This window comes from Corythoichthys intestinalis, chromosome 6 (assembly GCF_030265065.1).
Source record: "Corythoichthys intestinalis isolate RoL2023-P3 chromosome 6, ASM3026506v1, whole genome shotgun sequence".
Taxonomy (NCBI): Eukaryota; Metazoa; Chordata; class Actinopteri; order Syngnathiformes; family Syngnathidae; genus Corythoichthys; species Corythoichthys intestinalis.
In genome coordinates this window covers 56,232,993-56,249,816 of record NC_080400.1, presented here as the reverse complement: position 1 = coordinate 56,249,816, position 16,824 = coordinate 56,232,993, and positions in this window count along the sequence as shown.

Here is a 16,824-nt window from a genome sequence, read left to right as displayed (position 1 = left end):
GCAGTTAGCATGTGATTTACCTAAATATTGCGAACTATGATGCCAATGCAGTAGCGGCTAATTCCCCCCATTGATTTTTTTCACGTTTGAAAATGTATGCATGGTACGAAAAATATAATAATTACCTTGAATCCTCGAACAAATCCCTGCTGAGACAGTCCTTCCTGTTTGTATGCGGCACAGTTTTCGTACTTTTTTAACAAAAATCCGGCGTTAGATCGCTGCGTGTGTGTATTTGCGAATAGCTCCTCTTGATGTGGGCGACCCCTTACTTGAATGCGAGGTGCAGTGCATTACCGATCTGACCCGTCAATACCATTAAGACTTGTTCTTTTTCTACATTTTTCTCTCTCAGTCCAAGTTATGATGCAGGAATGTGATTATGATCACTTTTTCTGTTTTACTATCCCACTACTACTATTAATAATAATTAGTTGAATATTAATGGAGCGTGACAGCAAGAGACAGTGTTTGCGTGTGACTTGTATCATTATTTTCATATTACACATACACATCCTCTCTCAACACAGAAAGTCGCCAGTGAAAAAAAAATTCGACAGGCTGTATTATGAAAATGTTTTTTGAACAGATGTTTACAATGGTGGAAGACTTCACAAAAGCGCGCTAATAGTGAGGAAACTATTGGCTATTTTGGCATGCTAACTATCTATGTTAACAGCCACGTTAACAAGCTTACGTTCTAGTATTTGTTTTACCATCACTGGGCACACGGAACACGCTGGCGTGAACTCTCAAAACTGGTAGGAAACGTTCGTGACAGCGTTTACTTACCTTAAATTTTGTGTAAAGTGACAGCCGATGGTCACGTAAATGTGAAATCATGTTGCTGGTGTTGCATGCACGTCAGCTGTCCTTCCTCCTCTAAGCCGCAGCTGTCTGTTTCTTTTCGGAAGCCCAAATATTCCCATACTAGAATAGACATTTTTGAGTTGAGGTGTAGTTTTGAGAGCGACAGCCGTGTCATTGACACGCAAGACAGAACAACAACCTGGGGGGTTCTCGCTGCAGTTTTGGGACATAAAAAATAGCTAATACGGTACTACGGTATGACGGAAAATTTTAGTGGTTTTAAAACTGTGATGTTTTCATACCACGGTAAACATTGAAACTGGCTCATGCCTACATATCATGCATGTTTTTGGATAGATATTTTGAGATTTGGGGGGTAAATACGGGTTAATTCCAATTTACACGGGAATTCAAGTTGCATCGCCAGCGTAATAACGGAATTTGTTCCTAACCTGAGGACTACCTGTGTTTTTAAACAAGAATAATGTAGAAAGATGCTCGTCTTTATAAAATGCTTCATTGAGTGAGTCCACTCAAATCTACTCACGCTTTGGCGCTCATGCTGCTGAGAACAGCCTCTCACTTACCCAATGTGTTGCCATAGCACACTTATGCAAGTTTAATGATGATTGACACATTTGGGCCTTTGATGGTAGAGCTACCAAGCTTCTCTGGCAAGATCAAAGCTACAAACCTGTCAATCATCGTTAACTTTAAGTACCAAATGCAAGCTGGACAATTTGGCTGCACTGCTTACCAGGAGGGAGGCTGTGGGGATGTATGAGCATGAAGCAGAAAAGCATAAATATATTTTTTAAATAAAAATCCAATCCTTTTCACCTGATTCCGATCCTCTGAAAGATTCCCGATCATGTCATCGGATCGGGACATCCCTACTACCTGCACATTTGGAATAGTGTCCACTTTTTATACTCTCATTCTATCTCGGTGACATTTATACAGTGCATAGAAAGTATAGTCTTTTGCAGGCAGTGTAAAAGAGGCTATTGATTACAGACCTGTAAAAACAAAATCATGCCGCATGGCTCCTAACTGCGCAATGGTTTTGGGGAGTTGTTTTTGCGCCTAATGCCCTTAATGTTTTGTGGAATAAATGAAGAATCTACAGTTGAGAAATAAGTTATTTGAGGGTGTAATGGCCGTTACTCCCCAAAGTTTCTTGTTGTTAATTTATTGTGAAGTCACTGTAAACATCTATCAGATGCATGGGCAGGCTTTAACCATTTGATTGTGTTCATTCATTTCATTCTATAAATGCATAGTAAATGGTACAAAAAGCTCAAATTATTTCCCATGCAGGTGTTGGCCGATGTCTATTAAACAGTGAATCAGCAAACTTTTTTTTTTTTTTTTTTCTGGGATGAAAATGTACGTTTTACACCTCAAACATTTGCATGCATCCATAGAAAAAGACACATACAGTCAATACACATGATGAATCCTGTTTTATTAGATGTAAGCTGTAAATGTGTAAAATGAAAGATGAGGTGTGGGATAGCTTGATTGTAAAGCCTTACGTGCTGTACATGTACATAAATGACAACATTCAAACTTAAATGGCATCATTGTGATTTCGTACTTTTTGGAACAGGTTCATTAGTGTCGCTAAAAAAAGTTTTTAACAGTGTTGTTTTCGTATACGATGACGATAACGTAAATATTTTGTCAACGAACACTTTTTTTATGACGGCGAGACGATAACGAGCTAAAAATGTGTTTTAGGAGACTAAAACATGACAATGCCAGTTTTCGTCTGACGAGATGAAAATGCCCAGTAGTTTCAATCGTCACATGTTGATGATGTGTGACATTTTATATGTAGTTTGCCTGCATCGTAGCAGTGTCTGGTTGTGTAACTCGTGACGTGCTGCGCACCCCTTCCTCCCCGACTCAGTAGTGTGTCGTCTCCAGTCTACATGCAGGCTTGCACACACGGTAAGATTTGTTTTCTTGGCGAGAGAGAATATCCAATGTTGCTTTCGCCTTTAAAGGTTTGTGCTGAGTGATTATCACACACTAAATGTAACTCGTTCCGTGGCTGAACTTAACCGTGTACAGACGCACTCTCTGAGCTCCTGAAGCACTCTCTTATCTTAACCCATAAGCGCTCAGGGCCAGCAAGCTCGACTCCCACTATGGCTCCAAAGAATTTGAAACCTGGAGACTTGGATGAAATAAAATCCTGCATACAGAAGTTGGAGGTCTCCTTGACTGGCTTGATTCAAAACCAGAATCAAGAAATCGACAGAGAGCTCCAGTTAATTCGCGCTGAAAACGAGAAACTCAAGCAGGCGGTCGAGGAGAGAGATGTTCGCATCAAGAGGCTGGAAATTTTGGCTGACGATCTCGACCAGTGCCGACGCGCAAATGAGCTCATCATTTCTGGATTACAACTGACGCCTAGCCCACGTGACACAGTGTCACGACCAGTGTTGTTGGAAACGGCGTTACAATATAACGGCGTTACTAACGGTGTTATTTTTTTCAGTAATGAGTAATCTAATTAATTACTTTTCTCATCTTGGCAACGCCGTTACCGTTACTGAGGCGGGAAAGGCGTGCGTTACTATGCGTTACTAAGTTGGTTGAATTAAAAAAAGTCAGAGAGACAGACTCACGGAGACGAGAGAGCAGAACAGGAGTGGGGAGGACGCCGTTGCAAATGCGATGCTAGGTGGCTCCAATCGGTCTTTGTCAGTCACGTGCCCAAACTAGCGGACACGCCTCCATGCGCCATTTTGAGTGTACCACGGATGTAAACAAACCAGAACAGGAGTAGCTCCGACGCCACATAACTGCTTCCAAGTTCATCGCTGGATATAAAATAAACTCCCTCGTTTACCTGAGTGTAGCCATAGCCTACAAACTACGCCCACATGATACGGTAGATATCACATATTATAGAACTAGATGCAAATGACAGACACGGCTGCATTGGCAACATGTTTTAAGGACTACATGCGTTAGTTAACAGCCGCCATCTTAAAGCAGTAGACCTCGCAGGAAGGCTCTGATGTAGAGATCCTTCCTCGCGAACCTAAGTAACTTTTTTATAATTTTATTTTAAAATGCTCCTAAATCGGCAAAATCTTGACTTAAATCTATTTTTAAAAGATGAAAACTTAAAACTTACACATGTTGACTGTTGAAAGTTGACAGAAGGGAACTAATGCAATAACGGGAGCAATTTTAACAACTTTAACGGTTGATTCACAACTTTAAATGACTTCCACACATAGCAAAGGTTACTATCTAGTTCGCAAGACCCTTGTGTCTAGTTAAGTGGAGGGTAAAGAATTGGGCTAGGGCCAATTGTTCCCCAAACCCTTTAAACTTCACATTGTGTGACCTTTTTTTTTTTTCTTTTGAGAAAAAAAAACATGAAAATTATCACTAGTTACTTTGCCAAGTAACTAATTACTCTTACATTCAGGTAACTGAGTTACTAACGCAATTAGTTTTTGGGACAAGTAATTTGTAACTGTAATTAATTACTTTTTTAAAGTAAAATTAACAACACTGGTCGCGACTGGCAATTGCTAAGCTGAAAGAGTATGGAACAAACATGGAGCCGCTGGACATCCGTCGCTGTTTTCTGCTCCCATCTGGGGGAAGAGGACCGGCGACGGTGCACATGAAGCTGGTAGACCACAAGACCAAGACTGCCCTGCTTAACCAGCGCCACCATCTGAAAGGGTCGAAGATTTTTTGGGATGACAACTTGACTCGCCGAAATGCTGAAATTGCAAGAAAAGCACGTCAACTCAAGAAAGCTGGGAAAATAGCCAACACCTGGGTCTCGGATTGCAGGATCCTTGTCAAGATGCAAGATATGAAGATTAAAGCTATTGCGAGTCTTGACCAGCTGACGAAAATTAATGATGACATCTGAAACCACACTTCTGGACCACAACTTCTACAATAGCTGGATAACTGTAAATACTACACAGCGGACCAGTACAACAACTCGTGGATGTGGACGGTAAACTGAAACTTACCAACGGTAGGATTCTCTACAAGAATCTTGAACACATTAAGGATTATCTACTAAAGATAACAAAGGCTCTGACTTTAATTTGCACGGATATAACATGACACGTAAAAACATAATTATCTGCTGTATCTACCGAGCTCCTGATTCAAATGTCTAGTTTACTGAGTATATGGAAAAGATACTGTATAAACCGAATAATAAGCATGTTTTTCGCTGTGGAGACGTCATGTCTGATGAAATTGTTACAGTGATCTTTGTGTGCGCCAGTTGTTGCCACCATGTACACCTTAGCAATGTATCCTTTTAGGAGACTTATAAGAAAGGCATTTTGAGTCGCTACTCATACCAGCTGTGATAACACATAATCACTGTTGCCACACACATAGCCACAACAAAATGTTACCACAGCAAACAGATGCAAAACTGTCAGGGACATGACAAAGCCATAACCTTGTACGCCCTGAAATTAATCGAGCTGCTTGACTGGATGCTGAGTTACTAAACCCAGATTGTTTATTGTACAGTTTTGTGGCCATCTGATGTATGTACCATGTCTGAATGTGCGTCTTTAGTTGTATGGGGGACGGGAAACTGATAAGCATATGCTTCTTCCCGTCCGCCTTTGTCTTCTTCTTCGGTTCCTTCGGGCAAATCGTATCACATTTTGTAATTGTCAATAATTGCCAATGATACCGATGATGATGACAATAAAATTATTCCAAAAAAAAATTTTTTTTTAATCGTAGCATTAGCATAGCATTCGAGTTAGCATTGGGCTAATACTAACGGCGAGCGTAAACTCTTGGACAACTTTTTTTACTTTACTGATTGCGTTCAAATGGGTGTCATTAATTGAAAATAAAGTACTGTTTTCCTGTTGAGTGTGTATAATCACCAAATAAGCAACAATATGTGTATATCCATCTATGTTCATTTGAAAAAAGTTGGATTTTTTTTAAATTTATTTGATTTTTTTGGAGTAATTTTTTTTTAATTTGCAGACAAAAACTTTCAGTAAACGTCGACTGAAACTGGACAAAATTAGTCAAGTTTTCGTCAACAAAAACTAGACGAAGAGAAACACTATTTGAGATGAATAAACTTTGACTAAGACAAATAAGTATTATTGTCCAAAAGACTTAGACGAAAAGGGCTGCCAAAAACAACACTGGTTTTTAACAGACGTTTTACCAGAATATTTTTACCAGAATACTGTTGTTTCATAAAGTTTTCTTGCATTGTAATCAGTATTTATTATCCTCTATGAATCAAAAGCACAACTTGTCCCTTATTAGTAAGTTATTTTCGGTCTTGTGATTGTGATCAATTACTGTACGAGCCATGATTTTGAAGCGGAAAAAAAAAAAAAACAATAGAGAAGAAAAGATAAGACATGTACAGATGTCTTTTAGTGTCAAATGCTCAGCAACAACTCATAATCATGCCGGCGTAGGTTTGGTCTCCACATTGGTGGGAACGATATAACAGCATAGCCTGGATGTACACCATTTGCAATGACAGGACATTAATTGGACCAAACAGACTGGGTGAATGCAAAAAAATAAACATTTGTCTTAAAGTGCCAGCGATATTATAAAAAAAAATCTTAAATAGTATCAGCATGTGAATTAGAATCATATTTTGAGATGATTCGACTATATAAAACAATTTGGCAGAGCGTAGATGACGAGAAATTAGTCTTTTAATCTGCCGTTTAGGACGCCTGTCATTATAGCGCTCTAGCATCCCTGGCTGGAGGATGACTTCTGCAGGGTCACGATTTCATCTGATTTAGAATTCAACCCGTTGATGGGGAATTATTCAGAACGAGGAAAATGCGACGAAGAGAGCAGCTAAATGTCATGGTTTTAATCTCTCTCCTTAAATATTTTTACCAGATATTCCTTTTGTCTAAGTATTTTTCCCCAATTGCTAAATAAATGGTATGGTCCTTACAAATAACTGTTTTGTGCTAAATAGAATATGAAATATTCAAAATGCATTTATTCAGTACGACATGGCAAAATTACTCCATAATGGTTAAAACTATCAACTTCTTGCACCTCCCGAATGATATTTTATTCCACCGGAGTTAGTCCGGCTTTAGTCATTTCCCTGCCCTGGCTTCGGAGAGCGTAAAAAAAGTAGGAGGCATGACAGCTTGCCGACATGCTAACCCAAACAGAGCCGTGTTTCAAAGTCTTATTTTCGCCTTTCGAAGCGAAAAATCACATATAACTACCCCGGATCATGTCACACGGTGGCAGAGTTGTTGATTGTCTTCAATGATCGGCGAGCGAGTTACAGCTCGTCGTTCCCGGCTGGCACACGTTGAGGACCGAGTGGGGAGTGCAATAAGCCACCGGTCAGTGGCATTCTCGGTGGACAAGGAGAATTGTCAGCCACAAAATGCAAGCCACCTCCGTATTAAAACGTGTGCCATGATCCCAGTATTTGACACAATACAAAACATTATGTTTACTCACTTCCTGGTAAGTCTAATGGTCCCATAATGTCGGACTTGTTTTGGCCAATCTTGGGGTGAACGGGAACCTTTTGAAACCCAAAAAGGCTCACACGCCTCTCCCTGGTGCAGCAACAAAATCCTGCAGCATATTTGGCTGGTGTGATGCGAAAAATAAACAAATTAATCCACAAAATCAGCTGAATCCGCAGTCCATCTGCATGCTATAAAGCAATGCTGTATTGTGAGATGCTGACCTGGGTGACGTCTCATTCGCATTCCTAGTCAAAACAGTAAGTTATTCATTTTCATGGCGCGGGATTCAAAAAATTGAATAAATAAAACGATCGCTTCCGCAAATATCCAAGCGGTCCATTTCATTCAGGAGCATAAAATACAACGTGAAATATGAAATAAACATGCTTTTTGCTGTCATAGGCACTTTAAATAAATGAATATAACTGAAAAAACTTCATATTCAGGGAATAGCAAAAATAAATGAAAATGGAGCCTTAATTTAGGTAAAACACTACTGCATTTGCCCACAAACATCTCTCAAGTGGATCAGTGCCTTGAGCAATTATGGAAAAAAATCTAAATCAGGATTGATTAAACTTTTTACCTCAATTATGATTAATGTATGATTATCTGAAAAAATGAACGGCCGCAAATAAAATATTTTTAAATATGTAATATACAAAATAAATACATTTAACTAAGAAATAAAATGTACTAAGAGGTACAGTATTTAGTTTCAATTGTGCTAAGTCACTATGATGAAATGAAATGAAAGGCCTTCTTTCGTTCTAAACCAGGCTGTTTTCGTTTTTTTTTGACTGTCATCACTTTCCTGTGAAACACAGACTAGGACACAGACCTCTCTCTCGAAGCAGCTTCTTGCTCATGTTTTTCTGGTTCTATAGTTTCTAGCAAAGGTCACTACATTTCTCATGTAGTTCAATAAACGTTAACAGTAGAAAACACCATACAGGAGGACACTTGTCTTTAAGCAGCTTCCTCCTCGAGTTTTGCAGGTTAGCAAGTTCACACAGTTTAATGTTATGCTAACTTTGATGCAGGTCGAACTTTCAGTACCATAATTAGTGGTGTGTTTTCCACCTCCACAACATTGACATCGTTTTACCTTACTTACTGTTAGGATTCATGGAAGGATGAGGATCCCTGAGCAGACTCAAGCATGGTGTAGTGATAAACAAAATAATTCATTTGCATCCAAAACAAGGTAGTGGAGCTTTCTGATCGGGGTGGTCAAGCTGGCGTGAGGTGATGAAGTTCGGGAAGGTGGCAAGTATAAAATCCGACGAGAGGCACACAAAAACAAGACCAGCACCTGTGACCGCTCCGTCTGACATCAAGCCTGCAATCAGATTAAAACACATACATCTGACCAGGTCTCAGGAGTGAGGGGCAAAGGTCCTAACAACTTACAGTGGCTGCTGCTGGCCCAAAAAAAAAAAAAAATTCTAATATCCCTCCTCTTCGAAAGGAGCGGAGGAGGCTGGATGTTGTCGACATGTTGTATTTCTGTCGGGGCTGTGTGTGTGTTTTCGGGGTGAAGTCATCAGCCAATCAAACGTGCGTTTTAGGTGGAAAAAATGGACCGGCACATTCAGCAAGTGAAAAGTAAGTCTTAAATAATTCCCTTAATAGGGTCAATTAAATCCTTGCAACATATAGGAAGACAATCTAAATTACCGATATAACAGAAGTCATTATATAATGCAAATAGGGTTGCCTAAAAGCTGGTGGGGACAATTTGAGCATCCTGAAAAGTTGCTAGTGTTATGTCGCTACTGTCCCTATGCAAATATGCGCCCTTGTATGACAGTAATAACAGCTTTCAAATGACAGTATTTTTTAATGAGGAGTAACGTTCCTAGTCAACATTTGAATTAGCGCTTCTCACATGTCATAAATTCTGTCATGTTTATTTAAGACCCTGACACCTGTTTATTAGAGGTAGGGAATGTTTACTGCATAATAGACATGCCTATGCCTGAACAGCTTGTAACATGTACAGTAAAACACAATAGTTAGTTTTCTTGGTTCTCAAAGGAAACAAGAAAAATAAAAAAACACCTTAACACAAAACAGATTGGAAAGGATATCACATGCATGGAGTTAAATCAAGGCCAAATGTATTGTAATCTGCAAAAAGAAAAGATGGGGGGGGGGGGGGGGTTGAAACTGAAAATTTAAGGTTTGTTCTTTTTTTAATCTTTTAAAAAATGATCATACAAAAAATATTTAAGTTACAGAGTTGATATATTAAGGTTCTTTTTGTTCACCTTCAGACCCAACCTCCTCCGATCTTATTGTTTCAGTTTCAAAATATTTTTTTCACTTTCAGATCTTTTATTTCCCAGTTTAAAACTATTGGGTCTTCTCTTTTCTTCGTGATAAAGAGACAAAGGTGAACAATCAACAATATGATCCAAAAATAAAATAAAACAAACACAAATAAGCCAAGGGGTACAAATATTCTAAACATTGTATATCAAAGAACATAAAAACCCCTCTGCCAAAGGAGACTTAAGAGCCATTGAAACCATTTTTACCAAACAATTTAAGTCAGATGTGTGCCCTGATGAGTTAGCACTGAGGAATTAGCGTGAGGAATTAGCGCTGCAACAATTAATCGATTAACTCGAGTATTCAATTAGAAAAAAAAAATCAAATTAAATTTTGCTGCTTCGAGTATTCATTTAATTAAAGTGGTGTTGTAATGGTTTGTTTTGGAAGTGTTTGCATTTATTTTTATTGATTTAGGTGGCTACACGGCCCTCCAGTCTACCTCATTTCACATGGCTGAATCCATCTGCTCCCTGTCAAGACCAACATAAGCTAAGTTTTTGTTTGAGCTAATGGTTTTTTTGAATGCATTCGTAATTTAGTTTAAAGGTATATTTAGCCATATTTTTGTGGCAATATGTGTCTGAGCCATTTGTTAAGATCATTGTAAAAAAGCGTTAGCATTTTATAGCATTTAAAGCAGAAATGTGAAGTAATTTCATAACATGCCAAATAGGGTCACAATTAAAGTAATAAAACATTGTCCAACAAATAAAGCATGAAAAAATAATTTATATGTTGTATATTTGACAAAATAATCGCGTTTCCGAAGTTCGAGCCTGAAAGGGGACGAACCCGGAAGTGATACGTCACACCGAGAACAGCGATGGCAGCGCGCCATACGGCCGCCATGCAAAGCCCTTCAAACAATGATTCAAACAGCGATATAAGCGATATATCGAGCGCAAGGGAGGAGATCCAAGTTTTTGAAGAGTTGTTGGAGGAAGATGAGGAGGTTGGAATTTTATGTCAGACCGTACATGGGATATTAGCCAGAAGCTAATCAGGATGCAAACAATGCGCTCAGACTACTTGACATGGAATGGAGACAAGACCCATCGAGATTAAAAGATTGGTAAGATATAGGCTGTTATTATTTTCATGATTTGAAGATGCAGGCATTTGCACATAATTTTATGTTTTTGTCTATCTGATGACGTTGTCAATAATACAGTACATAATAATACAATAATCAGACTGCATGTTCATTTTGGCAGGTCCGGCAGCGCTCATGCATATAAAATAATAATATAAAAACGTTGGGGGGGGGGGGGGGGGAGAATGAGATGAGTCCTTGATGGCTTTCTCCATTTTATTGTGGCAACAATAAGAAAACAAAATAATAGCAGACTGCCACCACATTCGACCGCGAAGTTTTGCTTCTCGCTGATCTCCTCCTCGCCTCCTACTACTCTAGCGTCTCTTAAACATAGTATATAGCATAGTATCTTGTTATGAGCTTTTTGTTTACAAATGTATCGAACACACGACGTGCTGACAACTTTGTCTCTTTATTAACACATGGAGCAAACAGTACGAACACAGCTCGGGGCTCTCGGCAGGAAGTGGCGTCTAATGGTGTGAGGAAATGTAGTTTTTTCACACAAGCGAACAGATTACAAAGCACCACTTCAGTGTTGTCCCGAGACTACATTTCCCAGGATTCACTGCGTGACCTGCGTGCTCGCTGATTCGCTGCCAGACATTAAAACCAACACGCTTGCTGTTGTCACCTGTCAGCGATTCTTGTACGTAAAACACAAACTAGAAGGCTATCAAGCGATCACCGTGGAAGAAACGCTGAACCATACAAATGCAATGCAATGCTTGAAGCATGAAGGTGGAAATACATAATACAAATACAAATAAATGTGCACAAACTCACCGGCCGTGTGTGTCTCTTACGGCAACGTGACCGTGAATTACCGCGACGCTGACCCGCTAGCCTTATATGCACATCCACACCCCTTTCCCGATTGACAGTGGATTGACCCTTTCGGACAAGATCGTAGATGACGCACAATTTAAACACGCTTAACCTAGCGAACGCAACAACAACTATGATCGGGGATTGCCACGAGTTAACTTTCGGTCAACGTCGCTAGCTTATACTGTTCATTTCACAACAGTTGGCAGCTCTGCTTTGACAAAGTCATCAGTCATCTATCCAAAAATCACACTTACTTTTTGGCAAATCCTTGATCATAAGCAGACCGGTTAAGCAAGCAGGCATCTTCGAAGTGCTTGCAGCAGAGAACACTACTCGATGATGGCGTGAAATTCATTCGCTTCGTGCGAACGAAAGATGTCCATTTACGTGCCCTGCTATCCTTTGGCCACTCATACAACTTTTCGTTTGAATGAGAACAAAACATCGCCACACACCGCCGTGGCATCTTACCAAGAAGCAATGCAACAAACAATACTGTTCTATGGCGGACTTCCCTCGCACTTCCCGGTGTGACGTAATTTCCAAAGATTGCCGAAGAAAAGCATTTTCGTTGTCAAGGGCGTTGCTATGGGTTAAACAAAGAATCTGGAAGGGTTGCGTTAAAAAAAATTATGAAAATATGCTTATAATTGTTTAGCCATTGATATTGTTCAAAAACAAGGTTGGCCAAACTTAGTTCACATTTCCGCTTTAAGCTAGTGGCCTTTTGCTATCTATGTTAGCCAATTGTTCTTTTGTTGTACATAGATCCTCTTTTTTTAAATATATATAGCTCAGGTAAAAAATTTTGTTCCATATCCGATTACTCGAATATTCGAACTAAATAGTTCATCGATTAATTGACTACTAAAATAATCGATAGCTGCAGCCCTATTTCGAATAAACGAACGTTCGCAGTCTAAATGGATTGGGCGTCGAGCACAGTCAATGGCAGCCTTATGGTGTAAGAGTTTGGTAGCAACTTGTTGGTCCGTTTTTTTTATTTTTATTTTTTTAACATTGACACATTTTTAAAACGATATCTTGATTCTTGGCAGGAGCATATCGATAACCTTTTGGGATACAAAGTATCACGATATATCACCATTACGATATATTGTTACACCCCTAAATAGAGCATTGCCATAGTTTCTCCAACCATGGCCTAAGTTTCCACACATGATCATTTTTGCATGCTCAGACACATTGAGGTTGTTGTGAAAATGAATCGGTGTCAGCAAATCGACCACTAACCCCTGTGCATGTACATACCCAGAATTTGTTTTATTTCTTGAGCATGTGTGTAGACCGTCCGTCTGTTTTTCTGTACACTGTACAAGTTTGTTTCATCTGCAGTTCCTTGAAGTACTTCAGTTAGTCTTTGAAAAAATCTTTGAAATACAGCTATGGTGTCCAGTCAAATCTCTCTTCAGTCATCCTCAACAGATACAACTAAAACATTGTTAAATTCTGAGGTGTGCAAATAACTCTTTGACCTTGATTTCAACTTTTTTTGTACAGCTTACATGGAAATGTGAAAAAAACAACATCTCACTAATTCAACTGTTGGGGCTACTCTAGGCAAAAAGTCATAAAATTTCAAGTTAAAAAAAATATCGTTTAGGGTAATTTCTTTTTGGTTTTGACACAGTGGCGGGTCATTTTGACCCGAGGATAACAGCAGAGCTATGCGATTTCTGTCTTTCGACTGTTCCCTGGCATTTTTAGGAGATTGATTGAACCTGATTCATCCACAAGGTGGCGTGCATAACCAATGCCAAGACAGCCTTTACCATGACCAGCAAAATCCATACACCAATGGTAGGTCTTCCTCTTCTTTTACTTATGGCCAGGGGTGAAAGTGGTTAGAATTTCTTGCCGGAACTCCCTGGCGTGAAGGTCGCCACGGAACCAGAAATTTTATTTACTTATTTAAAAAAAAAAATTGTTTTTAATTTTATTTTATTTTATTTTATTTTATTTATTTATTTATTTAGGTGAGGGTCAAAACTACTGAAATTCAAAGAAAACTGTTTTGGTCAGTTATTTCTATAACACATACAAAAACTGATTTTCATTCAAAACTGTATTTTTTCAATGATTTGCAAAATAAAAGTCAACAAAAACAGTTATAACCCCAACCTACATCTCCTAATTTTTATTTTCCCTCATTTCCTCACATACTAAATGCCAAATCTCAATTTGAACTACTTAAGAACATAGGATGTATATTAAAATTGAAGATAATGTAAACATTTTTGTTGTGTTTTTTAATAATAAAAAAAAGATATAAGTAACATACATCCAGAAAAATAAGCACAAATGACATATTATGCAGAGTGAAATGGAATATATTTTGAAGATCGCGCAAACATTGACTTTTTTAAATCATAAGGAAATGAATAAGTAGCCTAACATAAATGAACAAATATAGGTCCAAAGTGCACATTGACAGCTAAGATGTTTTGAACCTCCCCATCAGAGCAAATAAAACTAAATATGATAAATAAGCCACCTTAACTCTTTCCTTGCTCTTAAAGATTTGATCCATTTTCTGTTGTATTGCCCCCTTTTTTTTTTTGTTTTTTTTTTTGGGCTGTTTCAGAAAACATGCACTTTTGAACCAATCAGAGCTTTCTCTGGTGATCACATGTCAGTATGTCAGCCAATTGAACGGATAAATGAGCCCAGGAGTTTTGCTTGCATTCGCGCATTGACGTGACTCGTCATCGTCAGACTCGGATAACTGCAGCAGCTGGGGAAACCTCCATGCCGTCCGTGGAATAAAATAAATAATAAATATCGGTGGAAACGGATTACGCTACACAAGCACTTTATTATGCTTGATTTTAACACTTGTGTATGTAAATCTGATGTTGGTAGATTGTTTTCTTCTTGGAGATGAAATGCATGTGTGGCAGCTTTGTATTTTTTTTTTTTTTTTTTTTTTACATAGCGTTTTGACAGTTGCTGTCATATTTTCGGAATCAAAGCACCGTATACCGGAACAGCGTTCCGGCCCTGAATCTTATACCGGAACTGCGTTCCAGCCCTAAATCTTATACCGGAACTGTGTTCCTGATCGTTCCCGCCCACTTTCACCTCTGCTTACGGCTTTTCCCTTCAGGGGTCGCCACAGCGAATCAGTTATCTCCATCAAACCCTGTCCTCTGCATCCTCTGTTCTCACACTCTCAACTACCTTCATGTCCTCTTTAACTACTAGTACATGCATAAACCTCTTCTTTGGTCGTCCTCTAGACCTGCCTGGCATATAGAAATTCAGCATCCTTTTGCCAACCTGGCATAACGTAATATAGCATTATCGCAATATCGAATTGGAATTGTATTTTATTCCATTTTTAAAATATGTTTCTTTTAATCCTTTTACTTTACCACTTTTTTTAATTAACTTGAACTTTATACATCTCATCTCATATAGCTTTGCTGTTGTGGTGTTGTGGGGGGTGGAAAGCTAATTTCCCTGAGGGAACCCTCCCAAGGGATTAATAAAGTGTATTGAATTGAACTGAATTGTATTGAATATACATTCAAGAAAAATTTAGGAAACCCCATTAAATATTCAGTTATTTATAAAGAAATGTTCACATATCATTGTCTGATCTTGTTTTTCTTTATCTCTGGAAAAGAAAGTGATTTAATTGCAGGTAAACAACAAAAAATTAACATTGTTTTTCTTACTAAACCAAATATATATATATTAAAAAAAAACATGCATATTCTGAGGGAAACACCCTACCACTTAATAGCTAGTGTTAGCCCCTTTGGCTGAAATAACTTCAGTCCGACGCTTTTTGTAGCATTTTACCAGTCTTTGACATTGGTCGGAAGAAAGTTTGCCCCACTCCTCAACACAAATACTTTCGACAGTGAGATGTTTGAGGGGTTTCTTGATGTACAGCGCGTTTCAAGTCACCCCACAGCATCTCAATGGGATTAAGATCCGGGCTGTGAATCGGACTCTCAATTTCTTTCTTTACTAAAGAAATGATTTACTGGTATGTTTTGGGTCATTGTCATGTTGCAGGGTCCAGTTTCGCTTTAATTTTTTTCCTCAAGCATCCTCCGATACACGATAGAATTCATGGTGGATTCTAAAATACTACTGCTGGTCTACAAAACACTCAATGGCCTTGGACCAAAATACATGCTTGATTTGTTAGATTCCTATGAAACATCTAGACCCCTAAGGTCGTCTGGAACCGGTCTCCTGTATGTTCCAGAACAAGAATCATGCAGGGTGAGGTAGCATTTAGTTATTATGCTCCTCACCTCTGGAACAAGTTACCTGAAGGTCTGAAGTATGCTCAAACTGTTAGGTCCTTTAAATCAGAGCTAAAAACGCTTTTGTTTAGCACAGCATATCCATAACTGTCTATGGTGGAAAACACAGACAAGACTGAAAAAGCAGTTTCTGATCTTGCACTCCTCTTTTGGGGTGGCGTGGCTCAGTGGTAGAGTAGTTGTCCCCCAACCCAGAGGTTGTGGGTTCGATTCTTCGCCCTGGTGAACTCGTCTAAGTATCCCTGAGCAAGATACTGAACCCCACGTTGCTCCTGGTGCTGCGTCACCAGTAGGTGAATGGTGAGATAGTGTAAAGCGCTTTGAGCACCTTGAAAGGTGGAAAAGCGCTATATAAGTATAACACCATAACACCATTTAAAAGAAACTGCTGTATTTCAAGCCAAAACAACTGTTGTGTTTGATAGAACAACATGTCTATATGCTGCCATAGCAAATTCATGGCGCATGAAGCTCCCGAACTATTTTTAATTTGTCCGTTTTACCCTGAAAACCCCCATTTACAGACGCCGCGCAACCGCTTTTGTTTCAACCCAGCCACAAAACGAAGGTAATTAATTATATTTATTATTCAAAATGCCTGTCGTTTTTAGCTTAGAATCATTAATTGATGTCTCATATTTATTTATTTATTTATTTATTTTAAACACGACTTTAAAGAATTATTCACTCACATATTTTAAACTTTTAAACAAATTATGTCACAATGAAAAAAAATTGTGTCTGTAAAAAAGTCACGGATATCTACCTCATAACTATCACTTAATTGTATTTTTTTTTGTTACTGTCACATTTTCTCCGATATGTTAGATGATAAATAATCAATTCAAACCAAAAAGATTTTGAAAAAAAAAAAAGTTTAAAAGGTTGAATATATGAAAAAGAACATCTCGACCACTCCTTGATGTCT